Source organism: Molossus molossus, unplaced genomic scaffold (genome assembly GCF_014108415.1).
Source record: "Molossus molossus isolate mMolMol1 unplaced genomic scaffold, mMolMol1.p scaffold_m16_p_10, whole genome shotgun sequence".
NCBI classification, from domain to species: domain Eukaryota; kingdom Metazoa; phylum Chordata; class Mammalia; order Chiroptera; family Molossidae; genus Molossus; species Molossus molossus.
In genome coordinates, this window is record NW_023425345.1 from 58227428 (window position 1) to 58250009 (window position 22582).

Below are 22582 nucleotides of genomic sequence, written 5' to 3' on the forward strand. Positions count from 1 at the left end.
ATCAGACATTTTCAACAGAAAGGGAAATACAATATATTAAATTTATAAATGATGTTTACAATATCTGCAAGTGTTTAGGTTACTACATGTATATGTGGAAAACAACCAATATTACTGAAATCCCCTTAACAAGTGGTTGTAAGTATTTGCTGGATTTTTAAATAGAGTAATAAGATCAACATAAAGGCCGAAGGAAGAGTTAGAGTTCAGCATCTGTAACTTTAATTAGAGGATCTTAATAACATATCCTGGAAATCTTTTCTGCACCAAAAACTATTCCTAACTGCTCAGTGGTTGAATGTTGACCCATGCACCAAGAGGTCACTAGTTCGATTCCCGGTCAGGGCACATGCCCAGGCTGTGGGCCCGATCCCCAGTGTGGGGCATGCAGGAGGCAGCCAATCAATGTTCTCTCATCTATGTTTCTCTCTTTCTCTCCCTTTCACTTCCTCTCTCTCTAAAATCAATAAAGGGAGGAAACAAAAACAAAAACTACTCCTAACGGTACAAGAATGCTCACATTTATCAGCAGTTGTTTACTGTGTGGTTTCTAGAATTCCATTTCTTTGTCTCTTTCCTTCCATGGCTGATATTTCCACTCACATCTTCATTTGCAGTATGAATTTTATTAAAATTACTATTTAGGAAAAAAAAAAAAGATTCCTGTGGGATCCGGACAGTTCTGGGCCGAGGGCACGAGGGCTGGGCTTTCCCTGCCGTTGGGGGGCTGTCCTTCGGGAAAAACTGTTCGGAAGCCCTGGGTGGAGCCCAGGCAGAATTAATGTTCAAGATTACAAGTTATGCACATCTCTTCTGGAACAATTACTTTCCATTATGTACCCCATTCCCTAAAATTCATCATTTTATAGGGAGAAAGGTACCCTGTGTGATAAAGAACAGTGCGTTTGTTCTAGCTTGTGTCAGATTAATGAGCTATCAACTAAAGGATACTATTTATTCACCTGAATTAATTGAATAACTATGTTTCATGGGAGAGGTTCTTAAACAGTCTTGATAATTACATTATAATCTACATTTCTGGAACATTTCAAAGTAAATCCACTACTTGAAGTAAATTATTTTTCTGTATCCTTCTGGTTCCATAGTTATATTTGGGTCAGATTTCAGAGCTTTTAGAATGGAAACAGGCCCTTAGAATTTTTTGATATATTTTTTAATATACAATTATTTATCTCCAAATATATTAAGCAAAAGAAGAGTTGTGAAAATCCAAAAAAAAAAATGAGCTTAAATTCTGTTGGCAGATTCATAAATTTAACTGTGATGTTCTTCATATTTTGCTATGGTTCCTTCTACAATTCGTCAACTCATGGTTCTTGATGTGTTGTACATTTCATGGCTTCTTGCGCACGCTCGTGTGTGTGTGTGTGTGTGTGTGTGTGTGTGTCCTAACAGAAGCACGTCTTTGCTGGTACTTGTGGGAGAAGTGGTGGTATGCCAGCAGATGGAGAGAAGGCTGTCTGAAGCATGCTGGTGAAGTCAGACTCAGTGATCAACAAATGGTGCTAAGAACTTGTGAGGGTTGTTTTTTTCATTTTTTCCCAAGAAAAACAATGTTCAATAAAATTGAATGCTTTTTGTAATTGGAGACAAAAATTTTGGTCTTTTATACGTGTTAATCTAGTGTTTTTCAGGAGGGATTCCTGGCACCATCAACAATTTCACTTGAGGAAAGAGAATTTCTTCCTCACACAGCCCTTCTAACCTGCCCCTGCCCCAGCCTCCCCCTCTCCCAGCCCACTATGAGCTGTTCTCTCTCTATAGTTGCATGGAAATGTGTGCCTGTCTCTGTTCTGACACTTTATCTGTCTGTCTACCTATCATCATCATCTCTCTCTCTCTCTTACTAAATATAAGTATAGATATAATACTTATTAGGGATAGTATATTTTCCATAAAAATAAAAATGAAAGTTGGGCATAAGACACAGATTAAAAAGATTATGGCAGGTATAAACTAAAACAGTAAACTGCAATGAGGTTAAAAGCATAGGAAAGAAATGCAACATGTTTACTAATGATAAATTATCTTACCTTGAAACATACACACAATATATTCACACACACATATACATACAAAAAGACACACTTATTATTAAATATTCTGCATCTGAAGTAATTTGTTTATTACTCAGTTCTTACTCCAGTCATTTAATACATGATAAAGATTTTTTACAGATTAGCCTCAGTGTAAGGAGAACAGTGATGTTCAGTTATCATTTTGTTATGATGGAGAGCTTCTTCCTTCATATCTTCTTGTAGACGGGGAGAGAATCAATAACATAAACTATTTCCAAGTGTACTCAGATGAAGGGTGCAAGCGGGAGAGAAATGTGAGAGGCGGGAAAGCGGATCAGCAGAAGCTTGTGGGGGGGGGGGGGGGCGTCGCCTGTGTGAGAGTCCACAAGTGACAAGCCTGCTAAACGTATCGGAAAGGGCAAGTCATCTTGATTGACAGGAAGACAGAATCTGAGCTCAGATGATGCTTGAGAGATGACGACAAAATCATAAAGGGCCTGGTAAATCCCACTAGGAGCTTAGACTTTCTGAAGATGGCAATAGGCTATCGTTAAAAGGTTAGAAAGGAAAGGGCCATATACAGATTCCATGTTCGAAGGGGTCTGTGGTTTCATTGTCAAGGATGTAGTCAGGGGGATGGATCTGGAGGCAGGAAAGCCAATTGGGAGGTTACTAGAGATTGCTTATGAGTTCACTGTCAGCCAGCTATTCAAAAGGAAGGGACATTGCTATGGACTGAACGTCTGTGTCCCCTCACCCTCAAGTTCTTATGTGGAAACCTAATGCCCAGTGCGATGTACTAAGAGGCAGAACCTTTGAAAGTGGATCAGGTCGTAAAGGCAAAGCCCTCCTGAATGGGCTAAGTGCCTTTCTGGAGCAGACCAGAGAGCTCCTTTATCTCTTCCACCACGGGAGGACACACGGAGAAGCCTGGCTGTGTGTGAACCTGGAAGTGGGCTCTCACCAGGCACTGAGTCTGCTGGCACCTTGATCTTGGACTTCCCATTCTCCAGAACTGTGAAATACATGTCTGTGGTTCACAAGCCACACAGTCTATGGTGCTTTTTTACAGCAGCAGAAGGGGGCAAGAGAGACATCATCTTATTCACCAGAACTTAGGGAACACTACACCCAAATTATTTTTTAAAAAATATTTTTGTTGAGTTTTAGAGAGAGGGAGAAAGGGAGAGGGAGAGAGAAAATGAAACACTGATGTAATGTGAGAGCAGAATATCGATCAGCTGCCTCCTGCACTCTCCCTACCAAGGATTAAGCCCGTGCAACCCCGGGCATGTGCCCTGACAGGGAATTGAACCAACAACCCTTTGGTGCATGGGATGACACCCAACTGAGCCACACCAGCCAGGGCTACACCCAGATTCTTTAACAGCAAAATTACAGATTTGCTTCTATTACCCAGTCAACTGAGACCTCTCTAAAAAGTGCCTCATGGCTGGCAAGGACAGGGAAAACTCAGGACATTCAGGGAGAGGAGAGCTTCTGACACTCAGCAGGGAGAAGGTCATTCTTGTGGTCATAAGCTAGTGAACTTCAAAAAGGCTGTTTGAAAAGGGTATTGATAGATTACATTATGAAAGGATTACAGCATGTATCCAGTAAAACACTGAAAGGTTTTCTTGATGTTCATATCCTTTCTTGAGCTTCTGAAAGGCAGCACTGTCTTATTATTGGAAGGGCTGACTTTTGTCATCAATCTCTAGTGCCTAGAACAATGCCTGCAATATGGTTGGTGCTCAAGCAATATTTGTTTATTTTTTTATGTGCTAGGCACTGTTGTCAGGGAAAATTCTTATAACAATCCTATTTAGACACTTCAATTATCCTGATTATTCACAGGCTAAGAAATCCTAAGATTCAAACTGAGATCTGCCTGACTACAAAGCCCATTATTTAATCGTTTTATTATACTGCAATGTGGGACCTGTAGACTAAGTGACAAAACCAACAGATAATTGAAAAATAGTGGCTGAAGTTCAAGAGAAAAATCTAGCATACAGGTGTCCATTTCACAATCATTGGCTTTTAAATTGCAATTGGAGGTAAAGGAATGAAATTATATCTGGACAGTGCCTTTCAAACCCTTAGTCTACAGTCAGAAATAAATTTTTAATACACACACACACACACACACACACTGATGCATGTGCATGTATGACTCCTGTAACAATACCTATCCTTATTCAATATGATATGCTATATTATTTTCAATTCCGTTTTCTTCTATCCAATTCTATTTCATTTAAAAATGCCACTTGCAATCCGTTAGGCTAATTACACAATCCAGAAATAGGCTGTGCTCTGCAGTTTGAAAACCACTGCCTTCAGTAATCTGCAGTGAAGAAGCCACCAACTGGCGATTCATGGAGCGTATCTGGTACAGAGCCGTGTTCTCTTTGGCCAGCTATTTCTGATACACTGATGTGTTATGCTTGAGCAAAATGTTAAATATTAGAGATTTTATTAAAAAGTCTGGATTTCCAGATTCTTTTGATAATGGAAAAATGTTGCCAGTAGTCATATTACCTATTGGCAGACACTGGCTGGAGCCAAGAAGCAGCTGCTTCCTTGTCAGCATCTCCTATTATCTCCCTGATACTTAGTATCAGCTGCCATTTAAGGTTGTGTGTGTGTTGTTTTTAGTTTCCTTGTAGGAGAAAAGGTAATTTATTACTGTATTGGTGAGTAAGAGAGTCGCATTATATTTCTCGTATACAACCTGCTTGATTCATTTATATTATCTTCAGATCCCTGTAAGCACTTGGGTTTGTAATTTATAGTGCAGAGTGTTCGAGGCACAGAGCCAAGGATGGAAGCCTGGGCAACACCCACAATGAAAGGAAAAGTGCAGAGTCCTAGAGAGAAACTAAAAAAGGAATAATGGAGAGTTAGGAGCAAACCCATAAGAACAGGGTGTCAGGGAAACCAGGGTCAAGAGCATCCAATTCAGGCCGTATGATCTTTTCAAAGTCAAAGGCATTTGTGGGTTTAATTGGTAAAAACTGCCAAAGAAGATTCTGTTCTCTTCAGTTGATTCATGTTAGTCTGATCCCCATGGTCAGGAAGACACATAATAAACAAGGGATTTCAGAGAGGGGGACCTGTTTTAACATGTCAGGATTTAGAGGAGGATGATACTAAATGCAGTAGCCAGATACTATTTTGGTGGCGGTGTTCTTTGGATTGAACAAGAATGTGGCTCCCACAGATGTCTTGCTATTTAGAGTAAGGTTCGTGAGATAGAGGTGGTCATGGAAACCCCTGTCTCAGTATGGACGGGGACTGAGCACTTCAGTGAAACTTTAGCAATTCATTGGAGTGTCCCAAATCACTTTCCATTCATGGGTCCAAGAGCCTGGCACAATTACTGAGGTCAGAGTGTGGCATGATGTTCTTACTAAGTTTTGAGTCTACCCTAGTGATGGCTTACTGTCATGGTACATCATTTGGGTGGATATATAAAATGAGTTGAAGTCCTAGGAATAAGGCTTTGATGAAAAAATAAAAATAAAATAAGGCTTTGAGAGGATTTAAGTTACATAAGAAAGTCTAAATAGTCAGGGTTAACTGAGGGTACTCCATATAGTGCCTAGAATAACAGAGCATTTGAAAAACATTGGAGAACTTAAATTTCAATTGCATCACAAAAGAATTGAAAGTTGCTTGGGAATTAATGACTGAATATTGCATTAGACAATTTGAAGGAGGGGAACAAAGTTCTGTAACGTAAAAGAAAAAAAAAACAAAACTCCACTAAACTCTTACTTTTGAAACAAAAATAATTTTTAAAAGGATTTTCACCTTACCACTAATCTTTTTGTGTAATAGTCAAGGAAGAAGAAACAAAAAGAAAAGGCAGGCTATTCTTGCCTGAATGTCATTCTTGGAAGCAGAGGAGTGTTTACTTTTTCTTTGTTCTCTCAAACCCCAGGGGAGAGATGCAGGCTGGAGCTGCTCTTTGCCTTTTCATTTGCCAGGAAATAGCACACAAAGGCGAGGCTTCCCTGAGCAGGGCAGAGACATCTGTGTTTTCTTTTTTTCTATTCCCTGTTGAGCTGAGCCTCTAGAAATCTGCCCACTGTGCTTCTCTTGTGTTGTAAGCAGCATGATGTGTGTTTATTCTTTATACAGGTTTATAAAAGTAGGTTTACAGTTGTGAGTACACAAAACACAGTTTATTCTTATATTATTATTTATGAATTATTGTATTATTTTCCAGATGAACAACTGTAAACCTACTTTCCCCCTCACCCCGTATATCCCATTTTCCATGTTTTACCATGTTTGCACGTTAAAATGAGTGTTCACAAGAAAGAAGTCTGTATGTCTTTGATTATTATTAAAGGTAGAACTACTAAATTACTCTAAGTGTAAATTTGCCTAGAATTAATATATATAAAATACTCACTATGTTATGTAGCATGCCATGCCATGAACCAATCAAATCTCCAAAATCTAAGATTTTACAATGAATGCATATAATGCACAAGAATTTTATTTTCTACAGAAGCATTCTCAAGTATAGAACAAAATGGCCAACATGATTTTTAGAGCAAAAAATGACTTACTAGTCTTGATAGGGTCACTTTCTTACCCCGAATTCATCAATCTAAATTTCTGTGCTGCTCAGGAGGAAGAATAAGAGTATGGTTAGTGCTCTGGCCAGTGTGGCTCAGTTGATTGGAGTGTCGCCCTGTGCACCGAAAGGTTGCAGGTTCGATTCCCAATCAGGACACATACCTAGGTTGTGGGTTCAATCCTTGGTGGGGCACATACAGAAAGCAACTAATTGATGTTTCTCTCTTACATCAGTCTCTCCCTCTCTCTCTTCCCCTCTCTCTAAAATCAATAAGCATAACCTTGATAAGGGTTAAAAAAAAAAAAAGCATGGTTAGTTTAGCTGAAATTTCCCTTATGAAGCTTGAGAACAAGAAAGAAGGATCCTTGAGAGGATCTAGTCCATCTGGTAGAGATCTAGTATAGATGCTTGTGTTCAGGCAGGCCGGCAAGAGAAGATGAAATGAGAGAATGAGGATCTCGCATATCTGAAGCACACAGATAATAAATGGTAGCTTTTGTGATTAGGGTAGATACGGCCTTCAATTGAAATGGTGTCTTGCTACTTATAAAACAATAATTTTGATATTTGACATGTATTTTGATTTTTTAAAAAAATCTTTATTGTTGAATGTAAAATGTATTACAGATGTTCCACATTTTCCCCCATTGACTCCCTCCTCCCCACTCCCTCCCCCTCCCGCCTTTTCCCACACTCTTGTCTGTGTCCATTGGTTATGCATATAAGTTCTTTGGTTTATTTCCCCCCCCCCCCAACTCCTTTCCCTTTGAGGTTTGTCAGTCTAGCAATGAATTTGTACTTCTTAATCTCTTCACCTTTTTCACCCATTGCCCCATCCCCCGTCCCATCTGGCAATCAACAAAATGTTCTCTGTATCTATGAGAATGTTTCTGTTCTACCTGTTCATTTTGTTTGTAGATTCCATTGTTGATAGATATGTATTAATTGCCATTTTGTTTGTTCATATATTTTATCTTTTTCTTCAAAAAGACCCTTCATCATTTCATATAATAACGGTTTGGTGGTGATGAACTCCTTTAACTTTTTCTTGTCTGGGAAAGTCTTTATATGGCCATCGATTCTAAATGACAGCTTTGCAGGACAGAGTAATCTTGGTTGTAGGTTCTTGGTTTTCATCACTCTGAATATTTCTTGCCACTCCCTTCTGGCCTGCAAAGTTTCTTTTGAGAAATCAGCTGACAGTCTTATGGGAACTCCCTTGTAGGTAACTAGCTGCCTTTCTCTTGCTGCTTTTAAGATTCTCTCTTTGTCTTGAATCTTTTGCATTTTGATGATGATGTGTCTTGGTTTGTGCCTCTTGGGGTTCATCTTGTTTGGGACTCTCTGTGCTTCCTGGACTTGTATGTCTGTTTCCTTCACCAAGTTAGGAAAGTTTTCTGCCATTATTGTTTCAAACAGGTTTTCGATTTCTTGTTCTCACTCTTCTCCTTCTGGCACCCCCAATATGCAAATGTTGGCATGCTTGAAGTTGTCCCAGAGGCTCCTTACACTATCCTCATTTTTTTGGATTCTTTTTTCTTTTTGCTGTTCTGATTGGGCATTTTTTGCTTCCTTATACTCCAAATCGGTGGTTTGCTTCTTGGATTTATGTACTCTATTCTTGAATCTGTGTAAATTATTCTTTATTTCAGTTAGTGCCTCCTTCATTTCTGACTGTGCATCCTTCATTTCTGACTGGTTCTTTTTTATGCTCTTGAGGCCCTCACTAAGTTCATTGAGCATCCTTATGTGCAGTATTTTGAACTCAGCATCTGTTAGGTTGCTTATCTCCATTTCACTTAGTTCTTTTCTTGGGATTTTGTTCTATTCTTTCATTTGGGACCTGTTTCTTTGTCTCCTCATTTTGGCTGCCTCTCTGTGTTTGTTTCTGTGTATTACTTAATGAGAGGTATGAGGCTAGCTGAGACCAGATGCTGCTCGTTTGAAAGAATTTAGGAAAAACCTGAAGCAGGATCCAAGACAGGCCGATCTTATGGTTAAGCAAGTGGCAACAGCTTGGGTGGGCCTGAAACTTGGGTGGGGCGGGGCCTCAGGGAGTCACCAGAGTGGGGCTACCAGTGTGAGCCAGGTTGCTGGAGTCCCAGATATGGCTTCTGTCTGCCGCCCCAGGGAAGGACTCACCAAAGGAACAAAGGCCTCTGACAGCACGCTTGTCCCGGAGAAAGCCCCGTCTCCAGCCCTCGCTCCGATGCCAAACAGCTCAGTTCTTCCCTGTATGTCTCTGGTGCCCCTCGAGCTACCTCCCCTCCAAGCTTAGAGGGAGAGTCCGATAAGTCCGTGCGCGGGCCCTTTAAGGAGCTGCCGGGGGGTGGGGGTGGGGGGCTCCAGCTGCTTCAGCCTCCCTGAGCCTCAGTTCCTGCTGGTTTTTCCAGCCAGAATTATGGGGACTTCTCTTCCTGGAACTGGAACCCTGAGTGGGGCACCTGGTGTGGGACGGGGACCCGTCAGTCCTCAGAAAGGACCTTCCCAGCCGAGGTGTCCTCCTGATTTTTATCCGCCACACGTGGGTGTGGGACCAGCCCGTCCGCCTCCGCCCCTCCTACCAGTCTGGATGTGGCTGCTGCTTTAATTCCGTAGTTGTAGGACTTCCATTCAGCTGGATTTCAGGCGGTTTTGAATGATGGTTGTTCTGTAGTTTAGTTGTAACTTTGATGTGGTTGTGGAGGACGCGATATCGCGTTTACCTACGCCGCCATCGTGACCGGAAGTCTTTACATGTATTTTGTATGACTTTTTTTCTTTGAGGCAAACTCATGTATTGACCAATGTGATCCTCAGAAAAGCTTGGTGAAGCAGTAATAGACAGCTTATTATAATTTTATTAATATTCTCATTTTGTAATTGGAGACCAAGGCTTCAAGACCTGCTCATAGTCACTCAGTGAGGGGTGCAGCATCTGGATCCAGAGTTCAGATCTGTGTCCGCTGTGAATGGGTGCTCACAAAGCGATCACGTGGCTGTGGACCTTGTCCTTACAGTGGAGGTGTTAGCCTAGGCAGCTAGTTAGTTGTTGACAAAGGGAGCAAATGGAGCCAGACATCTAATTAAGCAGGATTTACTAGGAAGCTAAAGCTTCCACATACCCGAGGGGATAGCAGCATTTCCCAGCCCAGGGGATTAACATCCCTACGTTCCATTTCCTGAGCCGGCAGAATAGAAGCAACTTGCTTTCCAATCTCCCCAGGGCAACTGGTCCTTTCCCACAGATTATGGGGTGGGGTAGGGGGGACCAGTAAATGGGAAATTCCTCTCCAGAGGTAAGAGCAGTAGAAGCCAAGGTGGCACAAGCCTGTGAAGAGCCAGGAAAGAATTGATGAGTTTGAAAGAAAGCTTAGCCCTTCCCAAACCCCCAAAAAAGATATAATCAAAGCTTAACAGAGGCCTGAGGTTCCTTGGTTTGAGCACTGACTCCTTTATTCATGCACTCTCTCCACAGAGCGGGGCAGGCCTGGCAGCGGTGTGAGCCCAAGCAAGGGCCCCAAGCAAGGGCCCAACTGCAGCACTACTGTGGCCCAGGCGCAGCCTTGGTGACAGATGTGCAGATGGGGAAATGAAACACAGAGAGGTTCTGCATCCAGGCCTTGGTCCTCTTGGGCTTGGTGAGGACACGTTCGGGCTTGCGATCCCAGAGACTGAACTGATTCTGTAGTAGGACGGAACTGAGCCATGTGGTTGTGGAAGAAATGTTGAGTACCTGGGAACAGTCCTTTGTGTTTGCTGCAATGAATCTTGCCACAGTTGCTCACATCCTCCTATGTATGGGTCCTTGAAATGCTTTTCTTGAGACTCTGTGGAAAAACCTTATTTCCACTACAACAGAGGTCTTGAAAAGCAACCGATACATACCTAAGATCATTAGGTTTCAGTAGGGCTTTTATATTTTATAGGTTTAATTATAACCAATCTTGAGATTGTGTTCAACTTCCCATAACTATTTATTGACCCAGTAAATATATAAGAGGAAATAAAAAATGTTCAATATATAATTATTGAATAAATTGAAAGATCTACCATGGACATAGCAAGATCAATATCTTTCCAATTAAGGGCATGTACCTAGGTTGGAGATTCAACCCCCATCCCTGGTTGGGGTTGTATGGGAGGCAACCAATTGATGTGTCACTCGCACATCAATGTTTCTCTCTCTTTCTCTTCCTTGCACTCTATATAAAAACCAATGGAAAAATATTCTCAGGTGGGGATTATTAAAAAAAAAAATGCTGTGGTACATTTACACAATGGAATACCACTGGATTGTGGAAAAGGAGGAAAACTTACATTTTGTGACAACATGGATAGACCTGGAGAGTATTATGCTAATAAACCAGTCAGAGAAAAACAAATACCATATAATTTCACTTATATATGGAATCTAATGAACAAAATAAACTAACAAATACAAGAGAAACAGACTCATAGATACAGAGAACAGACTGACAGCTGTCAGAGGAGAGGAAGTTGGAGGTCTGGGTGAAAAAGGTGAAGAGATTAAGAAGAAGAAAAAAAAACGAACCCTCATAGACAGACAACAGTTGGTGGATACCAGAGGGAAAGCAGGGTCAGGGGAGGTAAGAGAGGGTAAAGGGAAGATAATTAGTGATGGAAAGAAACTTGACTTGGGGTGGTGAACACACAATATCCAGATGACATTTAAAAAATCAAGAAAATAAATAAATGAATAAAATAACATCAGCTGGTGATAAATGCTATGGAAATAAAACAAAAATCAGGCCTATGGGAAAGTAACTAAGGAGCAGGGCTGTTCTACTTTGGATTGGGCTTAGAAGATTTCTCTGTAAAGACCGTCTTGAGGCAAGACATCCCAGGCAGGGGGAACAGCAGGAGCAAAGTTCCTACGGTGGGGATGGACTTGGTGTGTTTGAGCAACAATTTAAAAAAAGTATGGGCAGAGCCCAGTGACAAGGGTGGAGGCGTGCGAGATCAAGTCAGATGGGGCCAGAGCTTGTCGGCTATGGTAGGGTTCAGATCTTATCCTAAGCACAACAGGCAACCATTTGAAGATTTCAGGTAAGGAAGCGAGAGAAACGGTTTCATGTTTTAAGAAGATGGTTCTGATGCTCTGTGGAGAATAGATCACAAAAAGGCAAGGGTGGAAACCAGAAGACCTGTTGGGTGCCTGGTGCGGGAGTCCAGGGGAGTTAGGACAGACTCGCGGGACCTATAAATTGTATCAGATGGAGAAGGGAGCATATGCCTTAAGTTGCTTATCTTACACCTCTGGAAAAAAACAACAGTTTATATTAATCAAGGGCACCCTGAGCCAGGGCCACCATGTAAATGCCTGAATAAACACTTCCATTTCCAAGCAACTGAGAAGGTCAAGGCAGTTTCTTTGTTCAAATTTTATGTAACTTTCCATTCCATTCAGCTGAAAAGAACAGGAAGTCAAACATCACTGCTCAATTCTTGAGTTTTGTGGTAGAGAAACAGGACAGAATGCCCTCAGAACCAAAATTTATTTTCCTCACACTGAGATGTTTTTGTGGTTGATTCAAGGTTTCATGACAAAGAATGGTTGCTTCAGATTGTAAAAATAGGCCCAAGTCACTGTACAAACAGTTGTCCTAATCGGGAATATTTATGTACTAACGTATAGTACTATTCTTTGTATATTTAAACAAAGCCAGATAGTGTAGAAACAGTGCCTGGTAGTCCCGCAAGTTCTTTATAATCAACTCAGTAAAATCGATAAAAAAGTTATCAGTGGCAAATATTGATTATATATCACTATTTATTGATTCTGTTAATACTTTTGTGAAACTATTCCTACTTATAAATGACATAAGAACATATAAGAACAGTTTATGAAATAATTCAGTGAAAAATGTTATTTTACCCTTTACAACAAAATAGGATTTCTTGATTCTGTAAACAATTTTTGGTAGAGAGCAAAACGGGTAATTAGGGTATTATCTAATAAATAAAGTAACCCACTTTAATTGTCTCCATGTACAACTGGTTTGACTTTTAAATGAAATGATTAGTATGATCAGTCAAATAATTGCTAATTCAGTTAACATAATTTTTTAGTCCCCTTTGAATGAATTATTTCTCCCTTAATTAATTATGCCTAAAGGATATGAATTTCTGTATTCAATTTCTGTATCCAGCATTTTAGATTCACTTTACAAGGATAGGGCCTTATGGAATGAAGTTTTACTTGGTCACAGAGAAAATACTGTGCTGGCAACATCACCTTGATCACAGGCAAAAGATCAAATCTCTGAGATTCGTAAGGGGACAGGCTCTAACTTTCATGAAAAACCTACTCTATATTAGGTATCATGTTAGGCACATTAAATATATTAGCTCACCTATTCAGACAAGAGCACTTCAAGAGTTTGTAGCTTATAGACAAAGATGCTCCAAATATGACATATCTAATGAGTGGCTGAACCCAGACTAATATTTTGTGCTTTCTACATATACTCTGCTGTCTTTGTGTATTATTGAATCATTACCTTTTTTTCTATGTCTCTATATACCTTTTGAAAATGTGTTAGTTACATGGTGCGAATCCTTTTAAATGAATTCGGCAGAGTATATTTAATCATTCTCCCATATATGAATAGCATAATTTTAATAAACTTTTTTCTTTTCAATCATATTGTAAAAAAAAAGCTATTTGCTCATGTTTTTGATTATTTGCTAAAAAATATATTCCTATATATAGAATCACTGTATTAAAAATACACATTTTAAAAAGGCTTTTGATACATCTTGCCAAATTTCTCTGGATGCTCTCTCCATAAAATTTGTCCTCTTACCAGTCTCCAACCACACAATAACCCACACCCACAAAATAACTGCAAATTTGAGAAGCAAATTTGGCATCTAATTATGGCTTTAATTTGAATTGTAGCTTCCCGGCGCAATTGGATCATTTTTAATATGTCCAGTTATTATTTGCATTTCTTCCAAGATTGCCACTTCCCTGTCACATCCGTTAGCTTTTACCTACTAATTTGAGTTGGAGAATGTTTGTTCCTTCTTTCTTATTATTTTACTTTTGTTACAGATGTTCCTCCTTTTCCCCCCTCGAAGGCCCTCCTCCCGATCCCGTCTCCCACTCCTCCAGCATTGGTGTCTATGTCCACTGGTTACGCATACAAGGTTTTTTATAAGATTGCAGTGATCTCATTTTCAAATGTTTGCTGGAGCTCACTTGTAAACCCATTTCAGTTAATTTATGCTTTGTGGGTAGATTTTAAAATGTTGATTCATATTGTTTTAATAGTTACAATACACAGAAGATTTAGTTAGTTTTGGCAAGCTACAGTTTTCTGGGAATAAATCAATTTTATCTAAGGTTTACATTTCACTGACATAAACTTGATTTTTAAGAATGTCTTCAGAAATTAAATAAGTTTTCTGTTTTATTTGGCTTTTAGTTTTGCTTAGAATTTAAAAAAATAAACATTTTTTTTGGTAATTGTTTTGCTTTAGATAGTTACACTTTTCCATTTTTTTTTCGTCTTTTGACTACCTAAAAAAATGTTCTAATCAAATTTCCCTTAAGTTTCTCCTTTGATATGATATCAAAATTTTAAAAATATGCATAGAGTTTGAGGGAAGAGCCTGTCCTACACGTTGGTGGAATACACAGGGAGGCAGCTCCCCATCTGTGTTCGTTTATTAGCACCGGAATAACAAAATACTACAGATCAGGGGGCGCATCTTAAGCAATAGAAAGTCCACAGTCAAGGTGTCAGCAGGTTAGTTTTCTTCTGAAGCTTCTCTCCTTGGCTTGCAGAGGGCGGCCCTCTTACTCCTGGTCACCCCTGGAGTCTCTGTGCGTGTCTTCATTTGTTCTTCCTGTGAGGACAACAGTGAGGTTGAATTAGGGCTCAATCTAAGGGCCTCAATTTAACTTAATCAGCTCTTTAAAGGCCCTGTCTCCAAATACAACAACTTGTGAGCTACTGGGGTTGGGGCTTTCATATATGAATTTGGAGAAGGGGGAGAAATAATACGGCCCACAACACCACCTTTGAGACCTGGGACTGAGGACTTGTGAATTACCACTCTGGGGCCCTCTCAGAAAGGCTCCAGGAGAGGTTAGAACTTGGGCCTTAAATGGAAATGCAAAAAAACAAAACAAACAAAAACCAAACAAACCATAATTTCAACATTCTTACGTATGTTATTCAAAACCTCTGTGTCTTGTTTTTACTTCTCCATCTAAAATGGACTAATGGAATGAAGTGTCTTCCTAAGGTTATTTGCTGATTTCTGTATAGATTTCAAATGATTTCTCTGTTTCTAATAGCATAATGCCACATTAATAAACTTAAATATATGAGATGACTAATTTCAGTTTAGAGAAGAGAGAATGTTGTAAAGTGCTAGAACTTACCTTTTGATCCAACAATGATAGAAGTAAAAGAAATTCCCTTTGAACTTTCATTCTTGATCTTCTCATATCTTTCCTCTTCACTGCCCTTGCCAACTTTTAAACTTTACTGCAAATTTTCAAAGTAATTATAGTGAGTAGCTTATAGGCAGAGTCAGGCATCCCTGGTCTACTTTGTTTATCCACAAATCCCTTTGATCTGACACCTGTCAAAGAGATCCATGCCATCTGGATATACACCGACTGCTTTGTCTATCTTGCTACCCACCACCATATCATCCCCCAGAGTTTTTATTGTAACTACTCTCTCCTTTTTTCCCTGACTCAGAGGATCACCAGGACCAAACCTTCTATCTGCATTCCTTTGGCTGTTCCCTCCCACCTTTCAGGGCACAGTCTCCACTGTAGGGTTTACTCTTTTTACAAGGTGGTAGTAAACATTCTTTTCAGGAGCAGAGAAAAATACTAGAACTGCTAATTATATTTATTTTTATCTCCCATTAAATTGTATTTCTTTATGATCTATAATTACATTCTATAATGTATAATATATACTTACATAGTACAGGTATAATTTGCCAGTAAATAAACACACGTGTAAATGAGTTACTGAATGAACAGAAGTTATCAGGGTGTGACACAGATCCAGTGAATGGTGGGCAGGCAGTTTCCTGGTGAATGCTCTCAGCCCGTAGGAGTTGAAGAGGGTAGGATTGCACCATGGTTCGAGACTGGAGAAGATTTGTACATCATGATGTATTTGGCAACATCTGAGATGTGCTAGCATCTCGTAGGTAGAGACCAAGGATGGTGCTACATATCCTATAATTCTCACAACAAAGAATTATCCAGCTCAAACTGTCAACGGTGCTGAGTTTGAAAAACCCCTGAAGTAGATGAAGGGTTAGGTGGCAGTTACAACCAAGACTTCGTTTTATTCAACGGGAAGCTCTGGAGTTGGGAGGGTTCTTCACAGTGTCCTTCATGGGCCAATCATTAAATACAGACTGCCTCCAGGAAGGAGGCATGACCTCAGGAATGGCCTGTTTTTAAAAGCTATATAAATGCCTACAAGATGCATTCTTTTGTGTATGGCTTTTTTTTTCCCGCTCAATATTACATTTGTTACATTCATGTTATTATTGCATGTGGCTATGGTTAATTTCTTTTTATTGCTCTATACTATTCCACTACATAATGATATCATATATTATTTATTCATTCTATGAGAGATAAAATATGAGATGTTTCTAATTTTTGCCAAATACAAATAATGCTGCTGTGAACTTTTTAATATATAGCTATGGCTACACATGTGCATGTATTTATATTGGTTATGTATCTAAGAGTTGAAGTGCTGAGTCATTGGTTTTGCATATTTTTCACGTAAGTAGATGATGACATAGTCTTCCTGCTGAGTCTTTGGTTTTGCATATTTTTAACTTAAGTAGATGATGACATAGTCTTCCAAAGTGGTTGTACCAATTTACGCTATCACCTGCAGTGTATGAGTGTTTCTATTATTCCATGTTCTTGTGAACACCTGATACTATCAATCATTATAATGTTATAATTTTGATAAATTTTCAGTTCCACATGTGATACTAATTGCATTTTTCTGATGACTGAGGAGGTCATTATGTGTTTATGGGTCATGTGGAGATCTTATTTTGTGAGAGCCTGTTTAAGTCCTTTGCCCATTTTTCTATTGTATTGCCTCTTCTTTTGCTTTTTTTGCAATTTTTATTAATTTATTTTTGTTACAGATGTTTCTCCTCCCCCCTACACCCTCCTCCTAATCCCACCCCATCTCTTCTTTTTCTTATTGATTTATAGAGTTCTTCATTGTTCTGTGTATAATCCCGTTATTAGTTACATGTTTTGCAATTTCTTTCCCAATTTTCATGTTCTTAAAGTTTTTTGATGAAAAGAAGTTATTCATTTTAATGTAATCCAATTTTTAATTTCTTTCTATATGGTGAGTGTTTTTTATTTCCAGTTTAAGAAATAGCCTAGATCATGAAAATATTTTTCTATATTCTACTCTAGAAACTTTGGGGGGTATTTTGTCTGTCATATTTAGATCTACAGTTTACTTGGAACTGATTTTTGTGTATAGTGGGAGGCAGAGAGTAAAGATGTTATTTTGTTTCTAAATGGACGTCCAATTTATCTAGAATCATTCCTTCAAACTATTGAACTTGCCTTACTCTTCCATATGCCTACTTTGTTGAATATGGTGTCCATAAATGGAAGGGTCTTTTGCTTTTCTATTATTTCTATTGGTGTATTTGTTCATGTTTTTTTCTTAACTGTTGTAGCTTTTAAATAAGTCTTGATATGCAATAGAGCAAATCATCTGATCTTGTTTTTCTGCCTCAAGAGTGTATTGATTGTACATATTACCGATGGGCATGGACAACAAAGCCGGGTATGGGGAGGAGGGTATCAATGGGGAAAAAAAGGAGAAACATCTGTAACAAAAATAAATTAATAAAAAATTTAAAAATAAAATAAAACTCTTTCAAACTAAAAAAAGAAAAAGAGTGTATTGATAATTTTTGGCCCATGGCCATTTTCATTAAAATTTTAAAATCAGCTCACCAAGTTTCACATAAGTTCCTGTAGGTATCCTGGGAGAAAAAAATATATCTTTGTAATGTGAAACTTGAAGTTTTGCACAAATGTACCTCTCCATTTGTATAGTTTCTAATTTTTCTCAATAATGTTTTCCAGTTTTTTGCAAGGATCTTGCAATCTTATTATAAGACAATGGGTAATTTTAGTTCTTTTAATGTTGTCATTTAACATTTTTATTTTTCGCCCTGGCCAGTTTGGCTCAGCGGTTGGAGCGTCGGCCTGCGGTACAGAGAGACCTGGGTTCGGTTCCCGCTAAGGGCACGTACCTCGGTTGCAGTTTGTCCCCGGCCCTGGTTGGTCATGCGGGTGGCAGCCACTCGATGTGTCCCTTCACATAGATGTTTCTCTCTCTCTCTCTCTCCCTCCTGCTCTATCTACACAAAAAATGGAAAAATGTCCTCGGGTGAGGATAAAAAAAAAAAAAAAAAAAAAACATTTTTATTTTTCTAAATTTTTATTGTGATTAATTTTTATAGCAACCCTATATTCAACGACTTTATTAAATTTATTTCTTAATTATAAATAATTTATAAATATTTTGGAATTTTTATATACATAGTAATATCTGCAAATAACAGTGTTATTTTTTAATTCATAAGCTTACATATTTTATTTTAAAATTATTTTTGTTTTATTATATTACACTCACTAGGATTTCCAGAACAATGTTAGATAAGACAGTAGGAAACCTTGTCTTATGCCCTGCCTTAAAACAAAACTCTAAACGAATCACCATTAAGTATATTTTGCTATAGTTGTGTATGCATGAGTTTATGAAACTTATTTCAGTTTAAAAAGTTTCTGTCTAGTCCTCGTTTTTTAAGAATTTTGAGTAGATTTTACATTTTTAAAATGTTCTTCTACAACTATTGAGTTAAGTTGTTTTTTATCTTATTCTGTTAATGTGAGCATTATATTGATTGGATTTTAAAGTTTTCCAGCCTGGCCAGTGTGGCTCAGTGGTTGAGCATCAACCCATGCACCAAGAAGTCACTGATTTGATTCCTGATCAGGGTACATGCCCAGGTTGTGGGCCCAATCCCCAGTGCAGAACATACAGGAGGCGGCCAATCACTGTTCTCTCTCATCAATGTTTCTATTTCTCTCTCCCTCTTCCTTCCTCTCTCTAAAATCAGTAAAGAAAAAAAAAACAAACTAACATTTTGCTACACTTGCTTTATTAGATCTGTTCATGTGTTATCAGTCCATCAGTCCATCTTGTCTGTTTATTAATTTCAAAGTAACATTCATATTTATAAACTTCCTCTGAAAGACTTCAGTTTGCATATCAATCACTAGAGTTTAATTCTTTTTTATAGTTTTCTTTGGTTCTATATACAAGTAAAATACACAAATCTTAATATAACATTTGATCAGCTTTGAAAAATGTATACACCTGAGGAACCCCAAATCTTATCAAGATAAAAAATTAATGTAATCTTGAAAAGTTGGCTTTTGTTCCTGCACCATCAATCTCTACCTCTGTGCTTCTAGAAGGAACACTGTTCTGATTTTTTCCACCATAGATTCTTTCTAAATCTTCAGGACTTCATATATACATAAAGTCACATACTATGTACTCTTTTGTGTAAGGTTTCTTTCTTTCAGCATAATTTTGAAATTTGAATGCACTCTTGCTTATATCAGTCATTTGCATTGCTTGCTAAGTAATATCCCATAACTATGTTAAATTATGTTTATCCATTCCCTTTTTGACAGACACCTGTGCTGTTTCCAGTTTTACAATACTATGAATGCTCTTATGAACATTCTTATACAAGTCTTTATGTAGACATATCCTTTTATTTCTTTTGGGTAAATACCTAGGAGTTGTATTCCTAGGTTACAGAGTGGGTACATGCTTGTGTGTAAGAACTGCCAGACAATTTTCAATGGTTACACCCTTTACACTCCACAACATGTATAATGGTTCCAGTTGGTCCACATCCTTGTGAACATTTGGTGTTTGTCTGTTATAAAAATGTTTGCCATTCTGGTGGCCATATAATAAAATTTTATTGTGGTTTTCATTTGCATTTCTCTGATGAATAATTATGTTGATAACATTCTCTTGTGCTAATTGACCATTTATATATCTTGTTTTAATAAATTGTCCAAATATTTTGTCTATGTTTAAAATTAGGTTGTATGATTTTTTTATTACTGAGACAATTTTTTTTATGCATCCTAGATATTAGTTTTGCAAATGTTTTCTCCTGGTCCATAGGTTACCTGTTCACCTATGATTTTTTGATAAGCAGTGGTTTTGATACAGTATTATTTATCAATTTTATTTAGTTGATAAGATATTCTGTGGCCCATCTGTATTCTCCTATCTTCTAAAATCTTAATGATTTTGAGTTTACATTTAGGTTTATGGTTTACCTTGAGTTAATATTTCTGTGTGGCATGTAATAGGACATGAAATTTAGTATTTTCTACACGGATGTCCAGTTGTTCTAGCATCTTTTGGTGAAAAACTTTCATTATTTAGTGGGTTGCTTCAGCATTTAATGTAATTATTGACATTGTTGGACTTAGGTCTATATTTTATTATTTTGTTTTCTGTATGTTTCCTGTTTTGTTTTGTTTTTTAGTTTATTTGAATAATTTTTAGAATTTCATTGTAATTTACCTACTGACTTTTTTAGCTATACCTTTTTGCATTAATTTTTATTGGTTGCTGTAGGAATTGGAATACATATTTTTAATTTTTCACAGCATATTTACAAATATTGTTCTACTTCACATTATGTAACAATGGGATATATTTCCATTTATCCCCACTCCATTCCATCCTTTATGCTATCGTTAATGCATTACATATATTTTTTTTTCCCCAAAAAATCCCATAAGACAATGTTTTTATTTTTGGATAAATTGCCAAATATTTTAAAGGGGTTAAAGGGAAAAATTATATTTACTCACATATTTACCTACATGGCCAATCAGTTACTATGTTCTTTCAAGTCTTTCTTTTTCAATGTATCTTATAACATTATTTTATTCTTCACTCTATTGTCACATTTGTCCCTACACTACCTCGAGATTAGAAGATGCCTCCTAATTAATCACGTGTCCTTCAGACTCCCTATTCTCAGTCTTCTCTCCCAAACACTGTGATGAGGACTGGGGTGCCAATGGGGCGTCTCTAAGCTCTCTGAGGTAGAGGATGAGAATCACCGTGTAAACTCCAACTCAGTCAGTTGCCTGACAGTAGAGCCTCTCTTAGACAATTTTGTATTCTATGCGTTGCCTTGTGTTGGACCTGCACAAAGAAAGCACTCAGTGAGTATGTGTTAGTTTGTTGGATGAACAAAGAAACTCTTTTTTATCTTATCCACAGTGAAGGAGAACCTGTGTTGCTGAAACAAAATTGTCACTCTGAAAACCAATAATGACAACTAACAAGAGATTCAGTTATATGTTATGGCTTCTCCGTGAAAACAAACAAGTAACAAACAAACATTTGTTTCACTTTGTGCAGAAACTAAAGAATAATTATAGCCAGTTAAGAGAACCCTGTTGGAAAGGGGATTACAAATTTGAATCTTTCAGAAATCTATCATATATCATACCATATTATATATCATGTTACGTCGTATCATATCAATTAATCAATCACAAGGGAGTGTAATTTCGGAATGAAGAGAGCTAAACATGTATTTATGTCAAATTCATTATCTAGCATTATTGCCACAAACATGGTGTGAGCTTATGAATGTTTCCAAGTAACTGTTTTGTTTTCTATTTTTTAAATATGTTTTTATTGAATTTTTAGAGAGAGAGGAAGGGAGAAAGAAATAGACACATCGATGTGAGAGAGCAACATCAATCGGCTGCCTCCTGCAGGCCCCTTACCAGGAATTGAGCCCACAACTCGGGCATGTGCCCTGCCTGGGAATCAAACCAGGACCTCTCAGTCCATGGGATGACATTCAATCCACTGAGCCACACGAGCCGGGCTGTTTTATTTTCTAAAAGATGCAAACTAAGATGCTAAATGGTATTTTCTTTTTCCTTTTGTTTTCTTTTTGTGGAAACAGGTACACGTTATGCTCCTTCAGCTAAATAAACTGCTGAATTTATCAACTGAGAGGAGACTTCTTGAGACAACAGAATGAGGAAGTCTCAGGCTAACTCAGCGGCTGGATTTCTACAGCTTTGACCTGTTCAGAAACATGAGCTGTGGGGAGCTAAGGAGAAAAAGAGGACAGTGTAATTAAAACTGGCTCTGGATGGAAACCTTAATGAATTGCAGTCCTGGAGCAGAGCAGATCTTAAGACCCACGAGTCCTAAGGGAACTGTCAGTAATAAAGATGCAATTATCTGAACTGATTGCTCACGAGGCTCAGCTTGTTTTCGGCGGTGCCACGTGTTGTTTCCCAGGGCATAATATTTGGCAGAGAAATAACCTGGCAGAGCATGCTGAAAATAGCTGCTTTATAATTACATTGCTGCTTTCTGTAAATCTCATAATGAGGTAATATCTGATATGCAAAAATTAATCATGTATTCAGAAAGTCCTATATTAAACGTCACATGAGTGAATTTTTCAGTAGATACAACCTAGTCACAAAAACCTCTGGAAACTGAGTTCAGAAAACCAATTATGGATAAAAGAAACCAGATTTGCCATCAAGTCTCCTATGTCATTCTTATTTGATCAGAGAGGAAATTCAGTCTCCTGAACACACACAGCCTCATGCTATCCCAGAGTGTCCTGCATGGATCAGAGGGGTGGCTGGGGTCGGATACTTTGGGAACTACTGCAGGCATCCTAGGTGTTAATACTGTTGTTAATTAAGGCCTCTTTGTTAGTTTGCTATTGCTTTTGTCAAAAATTGCACAGACTGAGAATTACAATGATAAACGTTTATTGTTTTACAACTCTAGAGGTCACAAGTCTA